We start from the raw sequence: 18,130 nt of genomic DNA on the forward strand, positions 1-18,130 counted from the left end.
GGACTGAAAAGTCTATCTGGTGGAGTTCAGGGGTCAGAGCCAGGTGGCCATCCCAAGAAGACGACACCCCAGACCTTATCCTTACCCTGTCAGCACTTAGTAACTGTAGGCTTTCTACAGATTTGCAGTCAAGTTTTGCAGGACGATATGGCTGATGGCTCTCTGCCCAGGCAATCTGGAAAAGACTGCACGCAGCCAATCTCAGTCACAAAGGGCTGCCAAGAGGCCTACCATGACTGCCCTTCACCAAGGCTCAAAGTGTGGAGAAGACACAGAGAATGCTATGTTGATTGCTGCACTTATGCAGTAACATCTCTTGGTAGAGGCAGTGTGATGTGTGGGGTGGCATCTCCCTCATGGAAAAAAAGAGGCTTGTCATCACTGGAGAAAATCTCAAAGCAGAGAGATATTGAGATGAGATTCTGCAACCAGTGGCAATCCCATATCTCCCCAGTGGACCAAACTCTATCCTCCATGATGACACTGCTTGCCCCCACAGAGCGGTGTTTATCAGAGACTACCTCCAGAATTTGGGAGTGGAGAGGATGGAATGGCCTGCCAGCAGTCCTGACCTCAACCCCACTGAGCACTTATGGGATCAGCCTGGGTGTGCTGTTCATGCCAGAGTGACCAACAGGACCACATTGGCTGACTTGCGACAAATGCTGGTTAAAGAATGGGATACCATCACACAGCAGTGTGTGACCAGGCTGGGGACCAGCATGAGGAGGAGGTGCCAGGCTGTTGCGGCTGTGTATGGTTCTTCCACACACAGGCACAACACAACACGAGCTGTTTTGTGAACTAGCAGAAAGTATCTGTTTTTTTCACTGTTCATATATAACCAGGCAAGAACAAGGAGGTAGGGGAAAGGGCCCATAGTGAAATAATGCAACGAGCATTTGATGCTGTTAAACAAAATATTGGTTGAGTTACTCACAAGTCACCAAAGTCAGCCATACTCCGTTTCCTTTTGTATTTCAGCATTTCATACTGTCTCTTAATGGTAGCCTTTGGTTGATTGAATAATACAGTTAAAGCCATTAATAATGCACACAACACAACTTTCAAAAATGTGTTTAAGTAAAAACCCTACAATTTCTTTTTAAAGAGTGCACAGAAAAGGCCTTGGTTAAGCAGTAGTCATATTATATGAATTACAATAAAATATTTGTAGATCCCAGAGGGAGTACCCTATGAACTTTGTGACACCAACAGTTTTTTGGTGCAACTTACAGTTGACAGTCTTTACTGTATATTCTACATACCACCATCATCATATTCTCATTTGAGATAGTGAAGTACTTTATTTTTGTCCAAATACATACAAAACAATGGTTCCCATCAACTGCTGTTGTATTTCTATTTTGGGCTGATAAAGTGCAAACATGCTAAACATGGATGGCCTTGGATCATACCAGTTGTTGTCATGTTTGTCTTTTCACCATGATTACAGCATGGCATTACAGAGGCTATGTAGAGCCACACCCCCACGGTGCGGCTTGCCTCACGTTGTTGATCCCTTGATGAAATGGGGAACTTACAAATAGAAATGGGCAGTTTTTTTCTGATAGTAATAGAACAGGCTTCTCATAATTCTTGGGTTTGTTAGGTGTGAATTTAGGTGAGAAAAGCTGCCTGGCACAATGATTTCTGGATGGGTTAGATGGCTGTGTGTAAAAGAATTCAACACTATGACTGCTCCTTCAACTGCTCCTCTTTGCAATTCACATCATTTTCTCTTTGTTATTCTGTTGAGCCTCAGTAACAATATTAAACTCTCTCTGGTTCACCAGGTGCTAATATGATGAAAATGTTAATCCTCCTCATAGTGCTGAAGGCAGCATGAATTGATGCCAGCTGTGCGATGACAGCTGTGTGATGTGAATACACTACTTTTAATGTTCTCCCTCTCGTCTCAACATAAATGAAAATATATTTTGCTTCAAGCTGATGGTCATGTGCTAGATTTAATGCTACAGCAGCCCATGGCTATCGCTTTATGCTTCAATGGAAGGATTTTAACAACTAAAAGGCTGTATAAAGGCCATCTGCCTGTCTCCTCACTGCCAACTTCTCTCCGTTTGTGCCTCAAGAGGATCCAAAGGTCCACCATGGGAGACAGTTGTACAACATTTCTGATTCTTCTGGGTGAAGACAAAAGCTGCAACTCTTGGAGCCTGTCCTGGCGTTTCTTAAGCGCACAAATCTTGTATCTACAAAGGTCACATCTGAACAACGGCTCAGCATGTTCTGCCACCTCTGCAGGTCAGAAAACAAAACAAACACACACATGGACACACTCATATTCACAAGTGTTCACTGACAAGGCTAACCAGAGATGTGGTGCTCTGGATCTCTGCTTTATGTTATGTAGTGAGGTTAGCCAACAGATTAGGAGGGGGAGCTTTGGCAGTTGAAGGGAATATACAAAGCAGGCTGTTAGTAATACTTGTGGCCAGCCAAGGAAAGATAATGCAGTTTTTTTTGTTTTTTTTTTGCAACACTAGGTGCTTGTGGAAAGCCTTCAGATAAGATTTATAATTGCTGTAGTATTTTTGGTAGTTATTTTTTGGGAGCCCAAACACAAAACAACCCAAAAATATATATATTTTTTGTTCATATAAACCTCATCTTATATCATCAGTAACAGAAGGCCAGACACATACTTGCTGTTTTACCTTGTGTTTGTGTATCCATCTGGCTGCTTCATGAGTGTTCTTGTACATATACCTCCCTACACAACACATGTTACTGGAGGACACCTCTGGAGGGCACATGAGAGAGCTCAAGCTGTATGCAACTCCCAGATGTGTAGGATGTAAACTGAAAATATGGAGACACTCGATGAAGATACAATAATGTTAATTTGAGATCAAAACTAACATTAACACCAGTAAAAGATGGAAACTTGAGATAAGCCCAGACAGATGACTCATGGTCAGAACACACCTTCCAAACTATGTTTCTACATTTTTCTCCATGTACAGATATAAGGTGTCTGGTGTTTAATTTTAATTGGTGACCAGATTAACTGGTGACTTTCAGCCAACTGCATTTATTGATGCAAAAAGATACAGTCCTTGCAATTTTATCTTTGGGAAGTTTGAAATTACTCTGTCAAAATATTCTCATTAGCTATGTATTAATGAAAAAGCAAATTTGATTTATCAGTTTGTCATTCAGCTTTTGTCTGATCTTTCATTGTTTCTCCTGCTGTGTTAACTATCCCCAACTTATCTGCCTCTATCCCCCCTCTATCAACATAAGTATATTTTGTCTCATGTCTGTGTTACATTAAAGGGATAATTTGGTATTTCTGAAGTTTTGCTGTATAAGATACACTGGCAATATTAATGGCATTAGCCTCCAGAGACTTCAGTGTGTTGTTTGACAGAAACAACAAAATAAGGTCAAACAAAATGAAAAACAAGTGATATGGACTTGAGAGATGATGACATGCCTTTTTACTGTGGATATGAGGAGATACTTTTATGACCCCAAGTGCACAGGGGAACAACTTCTGCAGATGGAGACACAGCTGGAAGAAAGAGAGGTGAAAAACTTCAGTAAAAGCTGGTCAGCAGGAGAGATCCCAAGTTACCTGGTGGTGTTGGTGTAGACTTGACATGTCCATGAGCTGGGAGAGCTTCTGCTGACACAAGTGGGACTTCATAAAACTTCCCCAGGACATTTCTCACCATAGGATAGCGGCCCACATATGCCTGCAGGCTGCATCACTCCCCAGTGAGAGGTCTCTGCCACACTGCATGTCGGTGTTTTACAGATCTTCTCTCCAAACCAGAGGAGCTGTATGGAAATTTCTCATCCAAGTATGTTCATGGCTGTCGCTTTATTCTTCTAATAATTAGACAAGCTACAGTTGGCACAAATGTGTCTGCTGTTGAAGTAAAAAACTGAGCTAAATTAACAAGTTATAGTTAAGTTTGTGGTTGTTGCAACATAACTTTCAGGTCAGGTAAGGTAAGGTATGTGAGCATATGCCGGTTCAGCACTTTCTAGGTATCCTCCCAGCTGCCCCTTCCACGAAGCACATGGTCAACCCCGGCATCTGGACCAGCCCACCGGGTCCTGGCCATACCAGTGAACTTGATAAGCCCAGGAAAGTGTGCAGGTGTCCATGAAAGTGTAGCTGCCATTCCTGTATCAGGCTGCTGACCCTTCCCATCCCTGCTCTCCTGAGTATGTCTGCATTAGACACACGGTCTTTCTAATGAAACTCAAAGATAGGCCAAATAGAAGTCATCACAAAGGAGTCCAGTTGGTGCCTCTGGCCATCAGTAAACATCCAGGCCTTACAAGAGTATAGTAAGGATAACTTTTTGTTTTTTTTTTTTATTTGTTTTTATATTGAGGGTTTCCCTCTTTAGCTTTGAGCACTAGGGTCACTTTATCATGTTTTGTCCTGTCCTGTTGATTCTGTGTGGAAGGAGGCTGACTCACTCACTGTAAACCAAATCTACCTATGGGTATCAAATAAAGTTATATCACCTTACCTTTGATTGGTAAGACCAAGGATCGAAGGACTGACTTTCATCCTCATGCTCAGACACTGGGAATGCCACAAATGTTGAGGCTTCTTGGGTGAAAACTAAAACGCTTTTACATTTTTCCATATAACACACATTTGAGCTACCATTATTATTTGGCCAACTTTTGCATACAACTCACTAAAGTACGTGGAAAAACTGCATCCATCTGTGGTGCTGTATCGCTTAGCTTCCTTGCCAGTGCCCCCAGTGCCATCTGCTTAAAGGGGCAACACACACTGAAATCTCTGAAAGCTAATGCCACTTCTATTGCCTAGTACCTCATATAATCCAGCTTCAAATATATCAAAGTATCCTTTAGTTTTTGAGGACTTGCACAGCAAACGTGGCAAACTGATGCAGTGGATGTGTGTTAGCTGTGATGAATACATGTATGCAAGTATAACTCTTGCCTAAGACAGATTTCTTGTCAAATCCCATATCCCAAGGGTAACAAATAGACAGAACATGACTGGACCTACAAAGGATCCATCAGGCACATCACTGAAAAGGTGACCAAAGGGTCTCAAATCCTTTCTAAGTCCTGCAATTTTAGACAGATATACGAATCATGTAGTCATTGTTTTTAATATTAAATTTAAGACAATGTTAAAGAAGATCGGTACTCTTAAATTCAGTACTGATAATAATGGAACATTAAGGGCAATCAAGAGTTCACTGACCAGGGGTATGAATGGCCAAATACAGTGCCGTGAAAAAGTATTTGCCCCTTCTCTGATTCCTGAGCTTCTTGCATATTTATCACACTTAAATGTTTTGGATCATCAAACAAATTTTTATATTTCACAAAGACAACACAAGCAAATAGAAACTGCAGTGTGTGAATAATCATTAAATTTTTTAAAGTGGGGAAAAAAATCTAAACCTATCTAGCCCTGTGTGAAAAAGTAATTGCCCCCCTAGACCTTATAACTGGTTGTGCCACCCTTGGCAGCAATAACCTAACTGAAATCAAGAGTTTGGGATAACTGGTGATGAGTCTTACGCATCGCTGAGGAGGAATTTTGGCCCACTCTTTTTCGCAGAATTGTTTTAACACAACCATATTGGAGGGTTTTCAAGCATAAACTGCCAATTTAAGGTCACAAAACAGTATCTCCAGGGCTCCAGACTGCCCCTAAATGGTCGCATTTTGCCCCTTAAATTTGAGACAGTGCAAGTAAATGAATAATCTACTTGCGCAAGTGCGAGTAGATTATAAACCTCACTTTATCCACTGTAGTTTGCCCGTGTATTATGTGGATATCAGTCATGGAAATATAACAGATAAAGGCATAAGTTTGTAGCCTACTCACAGGTCATAACAGAGACAGAATTAAAAAGTTGTTCTCAATCTCTCCAACTTGTCTCTGCACTATGACGCATGAGCGTGTGCTGTATGAAGCTCTGTGTCAGGATGGGTCCTGCTGGGTTTTAAAGGAGTGACAGAGCCACAGGCGCACAGTATGCTACGGAAAAACTTTGCCACATTCCACAAATTTTCGCAGTCAAGACAAATACAAATGCAACTGACTCAGTGTGGTCCGAGTGCGTGACGTTTTTTTCGGATTACCACTCCTCTGGAGCAGACAAATGCACACAGCTCCACAGTGCAGCCTTTAAACAACTTCTTATCAGCTACAACAGCTACATATTAAAAATACCCTCCAAACTGTGCGTGATACCTTAAATGGCGCAGTTCATAGTTGCTTGCTTAAAGACTGGGATTTGGCCACAGGAAAGACTGATGCTCCACCATCACTGCGTAAAAATGACAAGGAGTAAATGCTGCTGCTGTGTTCATCTTTCTCTCGGTGCCATTAAAATGCAGAAATGGTGCTTCATTAATTAAACAATACTAATAAAATCATATTGAATTATATCATATTACAGATATTAAAGAGGAAATTATAATGACGGATGGTAAAATGGCATGAAGGAATTTTTACGACCCTTTCCATCAAAATGACGGACAACAAAAATGTACAGCGCAACCTCTGTGCAGGGAACATGAATTTTGCTGATAATACTGGCACCACACAATTAAAACACGACACTTTGAGCAAACACAATGTCAGTCTGAAACATAAAATGTGCCGTGATCTGTGTCATGAAAGTGTAACTCCATGTGAATATTTACTTTGCAAGTTGATTTACAGTGTGCGCCCCTAAATTTTCTGCTTCCCTCCCTAAAATTTTAAGTTAGGAGCCACTGTGTAAAAAAAGTTAGTCTCGAGCCCTGATCTCAATTGGGTTTAAGTCCAGACCCTGACTTGGCCACTCCGAAACCTTAATTTTGATTTTTTTGAGCCATTCAGAGGTGGACTTGCTGGTGTGTTTCGGGTCGGTGTCCTGCTGCATAACCCAAGACCCCTGAGCTCGAAGGCACAAACTGATGGCCGGACGTTGACCTTCAGGATTTTCTGGTAGACAGCAGAATCCATTATTCCATCAATCACAGCAAGTGGTCCAGGTCCTGAAGCAGCAAAGCAGCCCTAGACCGTCACACTGCCACCACCATATTTGACTGTTGGCATGATGTTCTTTTTATCAAATGCTGTTATTTTTACCCCCAATGTAACGGGCCACACACCTTCCAAAAAGTTCAACTTTTGTCTCTTCAGTCCACAGAATATTTCTCCAAAAGTCTTGGGGATCATCAAGATGTTTCTTGGCAAATGTGAGATGAGCATTTGTGTTCTTTTTTGTAAGGAGTGGTTTTGGCCTTGGAACTCTCCCATGGGTGCCATTTTTGCCCAGTGTCTTTCTTGTGGTTGAGTCATGAACTCTGATCTTAACTGAAGCCAGTGAGGCCTGCAGTTCTTTGGATGTCGTTTTGGGTTCTTTTCTGACCTCCTGGATAAGTCATTATTGCTCTCTAGGAGTAGTTTTGGTTGGCCAACGACTCCTGGGAAGGTTCACCACTGATCACAGTTTTCTCCATTTGTGGATAATAGCTCTGACTGTGGTTCGCTGGAGTCTCAAAGCCTTGGAAATGGCTTAGTAACCTTCTCCAGACTGATAGATTTCAATCACTTTGTTTCTCATTTGTTCTTGAATTTCTTTGGATCGTGGCATGATCCGTTTCTTTTTGGGATCTTGTAGCCTACTTTATTTTGTCTAACAGCTTCTGTTTAAGTGATTTCTTGATTCAACAAATCTGGCAGTTATTAGGTCTGGGTGTGGCCAGGGAAATTTAACTCAGCTTTCCAAAAACTGTGGTTAATCACAGTTAACTCATGATTTAACAACAGAGGGCAATTACTCTTTCACAAAGGGTCAGATAGGTTTGAATTTTTTTCTCCCCTCAAAAAATTAAATAATCATTCAGAAACTGCATTTTTTTTATTTTCTTGAATTGTCTTTGTGAAATATAAGAATTGGTTTGATGATCTGAAATATTTAAGTGTAATAAAAATGCAAAAACATCAGGAATCAGAAAAGGGGCAAATACTTTTTCATGGCACTGTAGTTCGGTCCTGACCCATTAACAGAGGCTGTTCTTCCAACTAGGCTGCCAAGGTTCAAGTCCAGCCTGCAGCCCCTGCCTCATGTCATTCCCCACTCCACCAGATTCCAAGTGTTACACATTATCCTGCTCTCTCTGAATAAAGGCAAAAAAGCAATAAAATAAACCCCTAAAAAAGAATTCACTAACTATATCATCATCATGCTAATAACCTGAATGTAAGATATGGATGTATAGTTTAATTAAGTAAAAAACAAGCAACAATACATGACAATACAGATCTATATTGTGGGATAAAATGCTTCTGCACAAGTATAAACATTATTGTGTGGATGTTAGTTAAGATTGTCAGGATAAGGATGCCATACAGGTCATAAATCATACACTGATTGATTTTTAAACACCTATTAGCTGCCTGACAGAGAATTCTGAGTTAGGTTTTGTTGTTTGCAGTCAGCTCACAGAACCAGGCAGGTCAAACACCCTTAACCTCAGGGTTGTGCAGATCTGATGCTATTTTAGAAATGACTGGTGCAGCTCAAGTTTATTTCTCTTCTGCCAGTATTTGTTTTGTCTTAACACAAAGTTTTACAAAGTGAACCGATTATAATGCATGACTGGACAGACCTTGCTTTAAACAGCACAGTGGTGTGTTTTAGGCTAAGAGCTAGTGCTTATTATTCCAGTTTACTAGGTCACAGAAGAGCACAGAGGTTGCAGGTTAATGTTGAAGAATATTTTTGTAGGAAATATGATTATTCACTGTAAATGACAGCAATTACTGCAGTGTTAGTTAACATAAAATAAAACAAATGAAAGAATATGGACCAGGGAAGGAGTTGCATTTAAAAATATACTAAAGAAAAATGTGATTAATCAATTTTTTAGAGAGAAAATGGAGGCAGAAATGTCTGATATTTATTCACAAGCATAGAGGAAAGAGAAGAAAGGAGGGTGGGGGATGGAGGTGGAGGGACCTCGGGAGTCTTGGCTAGTTGTCCCTTGGCAGCTGAAGGCACAAACAACAGAGGGAATCTCTGTTCCGAGAGAAGGCAGAAAGTGCACAATATACATGAGAGAGAAAAGAGTGGAGAATGGAAATGACAAGAGAAAAATGAGAATTACAGAAGCCTGCAATAGACATTATGTTGCTAACAGCATTTGCTTTCTTTCCTGATGAGCATTAATTGTGACAAGCAACACTACACTATGTGATAAATACTGCACAATGGAAAGACTACATAATACTTTCAAGAAACAAGCAATTTGCTTATTTAACCCAGCCTTAGATCACATTAAAGTTGAACTGAACCATGCTAAATGTTTAAATAAATCAGCATGCTCTGCTGTCTTTGGCTGAACACAAGTGTGCTGCAGTAATTGGGGGGGGGGGGATCATTTGGGTCAGACTGACTCAGAAACAGCTGAGGTTCCAGGCTGCAGTTACTGTCCTCGCCAGCAGGGGGCGAGCAGCAGCCACACACAGCAGTAGCATCCTAATAGCATCCAGCTCCTCCAACACCACCACCTGCACGCGCTTGCGCACACAACCACACACATCTACCTCTCACCAGTGTGATGGGGGGAGAGAGAAGGGGGAGAGAGGAAGGGAGTGAAATGTGATTTCGCCAAAAGGCCAGACAATTAGTGGCTGTTGGAGGAACGCATGACACACATCTCAGCTGGAAGAGGAGAGCAAGACTGACAGAGGGAGGCCGACTCACGCACACAGGGTTAGAGCAGAGAGATAGTGAGGGAGGGAGGAAGAGAGAAATTGGGTTTATTTAAATGCTTAATCACCACCAGGCTGGGGGAGTCGCTGACATGATGTGGACTATCATGTGACACTCTACCTGCAATGTTTTCATTTGTGACCATCCTTGCTATTCTTTAAGAAAAGCCTCCAAATGTCACACAAGTACAAATAAAAAATAAAGAAAGAACAAAATAGGTAAACTTGAAGCTGCTACTTCATTATGAGGTCAAGCTCATTTTCATTCCAAATAGTTGTCTAATGGCTGTGAAATTTAGCCATGTGTGATGTATGTCACTAATGGTGTTTTAATACAGCAGAGTGGCCGACATCTATGACTAATATGCAACACAAATGAGAAATCATGTATGACGGCATTTGCAGTGAAGGACGTAATGAGATGATGTGTGAGTGAGGCTCATGTGACGTTCACATGGGAAATGGGCTTCTGTGAAGCAGGCTACGGTCACGTTTGCGCGTGTGTATGGATTGAAAGTGTGCCCCTCGAGCTTCATAGGCATGCCCATAAACCCATGCAAGCACTCCTAAAAGCAGTAGTGTACATGGAGTACTACACACACGAGCCCTCACGAAAAATCATAGACTGTAGAAAGAATTGGACAAAGCTTGTGTGACGTCAGCTGTCTGATTACAATAGGTGGACTCAAATAGCTTTTGAAGCCAATCCAAAGCGGCCTCCATATTGAAACTGCCGTCTCGACTGAACTTTGAATCAACTTAACAACAGACAAGAGCCCGCCCACTGAGCTCCTGTCAGCTAAGCTAGCAGTAAAGCCAGCCTCCTTGAGGTAGTGTCTGCCTGTCAAGCTATCTTTCAATCAAATGAGACGTGCCAATCAGTGTGCACCGAGGTTTTTCCTAAATATAATCAAAACAATTGTGGTACAAAAAAATCACCCGATGTACAATGATGGGGGAATGAAGACAAGCTAATGAGACATGTTTAGTTTTTTGAACCAGGTTATTTCTAGTGTAAAAAATGGCTTAAAAAGCAAAACTGATCACATTAAATTGATTTTCATGAATAGCTTTATACTCAATGATCTTTATTCAAGCAAGTATTCTTAATACATTTGTTTGATTGGTAAAAAAAATATCAAAATAAGATGGCTATAATAAGGGTCATCAACAACCATGAGTAGCTAACTCTTATTGCAGTCAATTTAAATTCTTAACTTATCACACAATATCACAAATCAACTCAATACATGACAATATTATGTTAAACTGCTAATTGAATTAATGTTTTAAATAGAAACATTTACAAAATACATAAGGTGCAAATAGTCACTGCTTCAATGGTGACTGGTTGAGTAAAAAATATATATGCCAGGCCTGAATGCAGCAAAAGTGTTAAAACATACAAAACTATTATTTATTGATTGATCTACTTACTTATTTTTTGTAGTCTCATATGCCATCAGTGTACTTTCTCCCTCTGTCACAGCTTTGTTGCTCATCTGGCCAGTCAGCTCCAAGCTCTTTAATTCTAAGTTTCTCCTCGGATGTCCTCCTCTCTAAATCTTTTATTCTTAAACACTTGACTGAGTTTTCTTATTGCATTTTGCTAACTGTCCTAGCATCTCTCCATGAGCTTAACAACGAACACAGGCGCAATTTCTGGCAGAAAACCCGCGATTTACCGCGACGGCACGTGACTTACTCTGTGTGTCTCAAATAACGGAACGCATTTCTCTGCTGCCACCTGCTGGCGTCTGGCAAGTGCTTAGTGGTAATCCCTTAAGGGGCGCCCAGGTATAGCGCCCACAGAGCTTCTATTTCTTGTACCGAAGAGGAGCGAATGTGCATGAGCAGCTTATAATGGCAGTCTATGGAAGGCTGTGGCCTTTGAGCCCAGCGCCCCAGTGAGAAAATGAGCTAACAGGAAGTAAAAGCAAACGCGTAGAATGTAGAGAATCGTAGAACCAAATTTTAAACTCTTAATAAACCATATTTATACAGTGCATGACAGTTTGTCTATATCCATGTACATTTATGGATAGTTAAAGCAAGTGTTTAAAAAATGTAATCAATGAACTTAAGATCTGTTCTCTCTATGGAGAGAGTGATGGGGAGGCTTGCCCCCCTTTGACCAGCCACCACTGACAGAAACCCAAATTTAATGTCTTCATCTCATATGTAAAATCCTACCTAAAAACACTTGATTATTGCACGAATGCCAGCGCTCTTAAAACCAAAGCTTTTATGATGAACTGGATTCAGTTTATTTTATTTAAATTGTTACTGTTTTGTCTGTATTTCTGTTTGTTCTAATTACATTACATTCCTTTATTATCTGTTCATGACATCAGTCAAGCCCCAATTCTCGCTGTTTTAATAGTGTGACGTATTTGATACTTTAAAATAAAGATGTTAAAAAAAAGGTGTGTGAGTGAGGCTGGTGTGACGTTCAATTGGTAAATGGGGCTTCTGCAAAGCCGGCTACGGTCATGTGTGTGTGCGCGTGTGTTTGTATGGACTGAAAGTGTGCCCCTCGCGCCTCACAGGCATGCTCGTAGATCCACATGCACGAGCTCCTAAAAGCAGTAGCGTACATGGAGCTTACTACACGCACGAGCCCTGACGAAAAATTAAAGCCATAGTCAGTAGCCTAACGTGACTGTTTGAAGTGTGTCTCTGTCGCGCTCAAGGTTTATTGACCCATTACATCACTTCATGTCACTATCGGAATGTATAGTTTCTGTGGTGCAAGGATTTATAGTCTACACTGAATTTACACATCATCCGCTCCGTTTCCTTTTACTCCACTCACACTCAAGCCTGTGTGTGTGTGTTGGGGAGGGGTGGAGGGGGGTCTGGTGTATTTGTGTGCGTCTCAAGCAAGCTCTGTGCAGAGAGAGAGAGAGAGAGAGAGGGAAGGAGACGGAGAGAGAGAGAGAGGTATAGGGAGTTTTGTACAGGGGAGGGACAGACATTCTCCAGCCGGGGAGCACAGCCTCAGTCTGGGTAGCCAGGAGCAGCAGGAACGCTGTCTGCCCTCCCCTCAGCGCCACCACCCGTCTGCACCCCGTTTTTTATTTTATTTTTTTTATTTTTTTGGGACTAGACACCCCGTGCTGTGACACCGTCTGCAAGCTGTGTGTGTTGGTGTGTGTCAGTTCTGGAGCTAATAAAAGCAAGGGGTTGATACTTGGCGGCATTCATAGGCAGCATCCTCGGTCTCCCACAACGCGAACAGGGGGAGCACAGCAGAGGAGCGAGAGAGGGGGGTACGGAGCGAAGGCGGCATGGAGGAGAGGTGTGCGTGTGTCTGTGCGCGGAGGCAGGGCAGTGGGATGTGGCGTCTGACGGACTCGGAGAGATGCTGTGAGCTCTGGTATTAGCAGGCAGCTGCGCACCGAGCCGTTCTCTCCCCTCCCTCCCCTCCCCAGCTGCTCTCCTCACACCGACCATTCGTTGAAACCGGGGGAAACGGCTCCACACGGCTCGCTGTGCTCACCACTACCGCTGGCGTCCTGCAAGGGGGAGGATTTGACACAAGCAGGTATGTGCAGCGGCGGAGCCCGTTTTGGCGCTGGATGCGTGTTTGCATGGTAGTGATGGGTGAAGGGGGTGGGGGGTCTTGACTGTTCTGACTTCATCCTTCTTGTTGCTTCCCTCCCCTCCCTCTGTGGCCCTGTCAGTGGATTAATGAAACGATATTTGGGAAGGATGCGGAGAGACGGCATCTTCCGTCGATGCAGCTGGGTCGAAAATGTAAATAATGCAACGTGTTAGTGCTATGTTATCGTTATTCGGTTATTCTTAAATCTAAACCTCACAAAAACACTGTCGATGCACAATCGTCTCGTTGCTCTCGTTCTTACCTTTTACATATTGTTGTGCATAACACATAACATGAACGCATGTGAGCAATGCTGTTGTTTCACACTGAGTAAATCTGATGAGACTGCTTCTCGTCATGCCGGCCAAAGAAATGGTAATATTTTGATTTATGAGGGTAGACAATCTGTTGTGATGTTGGCTGGATTCCTACGGCTGCAGGCAGAGATTTCACTGATGGGAAATATACAGGTTAGGAGAAGGGAGGCAAAAATGTAGCTGTGGCTGGGCGTGAGGGCAATATGATCTGAGGATGCACACACCCTCACATGCTCATCCCCCCCACTGGTGAGCTTCGCCTTTTCTCTCAAGGCAGCAAATGCACGCTTAAAAGCAATCATGCACGGAGGCATGCATGGCGCACATGTGTGTGCACGCACGGCTGCACACACAAGAGGGAACAAGCATCACACAGCCACATGTGCACTAATCCACACTCGGACATAATCCATAATCATGTGTAATGGAGACATGACGTAACACACAGCATCTCTCATCCATATGCATCCGTTTACCAAAGGTTTGCACAACAATATTCTGCCGTTTCACTCAGTGATAGCAGCACCTCACAGCAGGCAGTGGATCTGCTTGCAGCATAATAACCTCAAATTGGCATACTTGGCGTTTTCATCAGGAGAACAGAGCAGATTGTACTATTGTGAGAAATAGGTTAGCATGCCTCTAACTGACACTCATTTTCATTAAAAGATAGTGGCAGAGATTGTGGGCCTGTGAGAAATTGAGTGTTTTTGAGTGCTCTGATGCATTAAGGTAAAGGAGGGTAAATAGGTCCCTGGGCATTAATGCAGGGCCCCGGGTAAAGCACATAGAGGGTGGGTGTGGCTGAGGTGCTCCCCCTTTCTCTGGAGGTTTCTCAAGTCTGACTCACAAGTGGGAGTGGCTCCACCTCAGGAGTTTAGGAATTCCCAGATTTCCTTGAGTCACAGTGGCAGCCAACTCTTGTTTTGGCACAACTGTCTGACTAGGCAAGTTCCCCCTGATCAACTGACTGTGCAGCAGCACATACAGATGGAGAGTCAGAACCATAGCAGAAGCTTAAGGTGCAGGGCCTTGCTCAAAGTCACATAGGTCTTCCTATTTTACAGGTTGGAACTGGCAGATCACAGAGTAAATGAAAGAAGGGTTGTTACAGTACTAGAATTTTAAACTTCTAGGTTACCAGTAAAAAATCAAGCAATATCAAAGCCTGACTGGATAACATAGCAACATCAGTAGAGGTCCCTGCTACCTAATATTGGGTAGTTTCTTGTTTTTAAACACCAAAAATTGTAGCAAAACTCCTACTAAATTATACGAAAATCAGTGGCCACAAGTGCAAGAGTTTACCTGCATTTTTTGAGGGATTCATTCCCCTCCTCCATTAATGTCCTATAAAAACATGTCATTTTTTAAAGTTTAAGTAACATTTTATACATGTGGTATCGAAAATGTATCAACATTTTTTTTAACAAACTTTGATGAAAAACAAGAGAATAACCAGTTTAAGAATGTATATCAGAGGCTTAGTGAACAAAAATGTCTCAAGGTCCCATTTAAAACACACTTACTCATATTATGGGATACGTTTAACAATAGTTGCCCAAAGCACATATTGAAATGGTTCTAAAAAGGCCTGCTTTTATGCTGAGGATGCAATGTGTCATTGTTTATTCTACTACAGAAACACATGGCTACCACTCATTTACAGCAATAGCTTGATAACACTGCTTCTGCTTGTATTGCTAAGGCATGGATGAACAGTATCAGAGATCCCGCGGATCAAGATAATCCAGCATGTGATCTGATTCTCTCATGCGCTCAGTGGTTGGAAATAAATGGTGCCATTTCATTTGTAGCCCACTTTCTGCTGAGTCTGCTCAAAGAGCCACTTCTTTGCAGGTTCTGCGGTCAAACTGATGAAACACACTGGAGTGGGATGAGGTGATCTAGTAATCAGTCATCCTTTACTCTTAATTCTTGTAACATTACGCTCTAATGGGACAATACAGGCGATACCTCTTGGGTATTATCAGGTCATTTGCAAATCAACTGTAGCTGAGGAAGAGGATGAATGCTTCATTTGTCAAACGTTAACATGCAGATGTCAGGGTGTTGGCTGTGTAAAGAGGAGAAGGCAGCTCCCTAATTGGTAATCAACACTCATTAAACACTATTGTACTCTTTTAGTGTGATTTGTCCAGACAGAGTGCAGCCACAGTGCAGTAAGGTGCTTCATATAAATGATGTTACAGTACACAGCAATCCTTGATGCCATCAGCCATGATTGTAGCTGTTCTTCAATTAAGTACATTACACATGACATTAATTGTGTCCAAAGGCATTAAGATAATTGTTCAAAATTAACCAGTAGCCACTGTTAGGTTCACTTTGTTGAAGATTTAAAATGATCCATTATGGTTGAGTCATTCAATGAAATGAAGTGAAAATAAAACTAGATTTTGATAAATATGCTTTATGCAATGAGTAGATAAGTTATAATGAATTCAGACACATACAGGATACCAGGGTGGCACGATCAATGAATAAATACAGAAACTTATTGCTTAATAGATGTGAAGTTGATGCAACCTTTGAATTCAAATTATCTGCACCAGGGACCTCACACCCAACAGCAAAGCAGATTTAAATAAAAAGATCTGATATATGCAACAATTTGACATTTGATGAAATTCTGAATTTGCATTTTAAAAAATAATGAGTTAAATAACTATTTACATGAAAATTGAACCATATAAACTTTGGTTGTTGGAGCCTAGTATTGTCTTTTCATTTGCGGCCATAAATAATGCAATATTCCTCTTTTATCTTTCCTTCCTTTCTAAAACCACACCACTATCATTATTTGCTTGGCTGAAAGCCAGAGTCTCGCAACATCCTGCTTAAGCTGCAGCATGCTGTTTTTTTCATAACACCATGCTTATATGTTTGCCTCTTAAAGTTTTTTCACTTCATACCTTGAAGAATTTTAATATCTTTGCAGTGTGCCAGATGACTTGTTTTTGTGAGATTATGTGTGGCATCTATTCAGCATTCTGCCTTAGACCTAAAACCAAGAAAATACTTCCAGCCTGAGTTAGTGACACACTTCTGAACCTTTAAGAGAAAGTGCACATTCATATCCAGGGACAGCCTCCCTCGAGTGCATCAACCCCACATTTGCAACAAGCAACTGAAGTTTGTCTGCTCATAGAGAAGAGGCAGTCAAATCTGAGGATGACCCAGCTTTGCTGACCCAAAAGAAGACTGAGAAATTATTCTTTTTCAGCACTGACATTAAATAGGCAAGCCTGGCTTCAGAGCCATGGTGCCGCTACAAAAGACCAGCATTAAGAACTCAGCTCCTTTTAATATTGATAGCATACATGTGTTATTTTCGTCTATGGCTGAAAGAGGTTATGAGAGGTTTTTATAATCCACACATTCCTTAAAATGTCTAGCTCAGCTTTGATTTCATAAAACCTTTAAATTTTTATTTGATTTAATCCATTGTGATTTATTTTCACCTTAGTTTTTGTTCCATACTTAAACAAAAGTGTTCTTATAATATACTGTATAATTTTCCTGAGTATGTTAATAAGATTTAATGTTTTTTAACATGCCACTGTATTAGGAATCACTTATGGGGACAAATACTCATTAGACTTCTGGATGAGTTATTAGGGTTTGTTAAGAATTAACTACTGAATAATTCCAAACCACCTCCCAAAAAAGAAAAAAGTATTTTCAAAATAAAAAGGACTTATTTACTTCACCTGCTGGAATAGTGGATTAAACCACCGCTCTACAAATGCCCTTGAGCAAAGCACTTAACCCTCAGCTGCTCACTGATTCAAACAAGTCAAGTGTGGTTCAACAGTGATAACTCATATTTTTGTATGCAGATAGTAGTTTGGATTCATAAGTGTGCTAAAAATGTCAGTGAAAGTCATTGAGGCAATGTCAGGACATATTTAGACAATATCTGATGAGATTTATTTATGGGGGGGACAATGTTGGGTCGTGACCCATCATGTGGCAAAAGTCTGCACTTGGCTTGACTCCAGCCAGCAAGAGAGCTGAGTCATGAACCTCCTCATAACAACAAATGTTGAAGTGCTTACCTACTCTCTTGTCATTCTTTCTGATGATGACAAATTATGATGCTTCTTTCCTATTATTATCACAACCCAGTACCACACAAACGTGACTTTAAATTAACAGTACTGCATAGAATTTATATGCATTTCATTTGAATTGACTTAGAGCTAAATTTAAAGATTTAGTGAGTGCAGTGAATTATCTACAGCTCATCCATTACAGTTGGCACTAGGACACAGGACTTTTAAGTGTTACATATGATAATACATGTTTAATATTTCCTTGTATAAGTGGTATTAGCCCCGACATGCACCAAGCCCTTAAAATTTTACTAAGCTTCAGGATTTACTGCATGGTGCCAAGTTGCATCTATGTCGCGGACCTAGCTTTTAGCTC

The 18,130-nt window shown here is 41.4% G+C and overlaps 1 protein-coding gene across 6 annotated transcripts in view; it reads left to right on the forward strand.

Moving 5' to 3' along the window:
• Nucleotides 1-13,023: 13,023 nt before the first annotated feature.
• The window catches only part of LOC121512562 (protein unc-13 homolog C), a 134,687-nt gene continuing 129,580 nt past the window's right edge, over nt 13,024-18,130 (forward strand). For all 6 annotated transcript variants that reach the window (XR_005992124.1, XM_041791886.1, XM_041791903.1 and 3 more), the window contains exon 1: nt 13,024-13,298. The gene's annotated coding sequence lies outside the window, so the exon portion shown is untranslated. The remainder of the gene's footprint in view (nt 13,299-18,130) is intronic.

The sequence above is a fragment of the Cheilinus undulatus genome, linkage group 1, assembly GCF_018320785.1.
Source record: "Cheilinus undulatus linkage group 1, ASM1832078v1, whole genome shotgun sequence".
Lineage (NCBI taxonomy): Eukaryota > Metazoa > Chordata > Actinopteri > Labriformes > Labridae > Cheilinus > Cheilinus undulatus.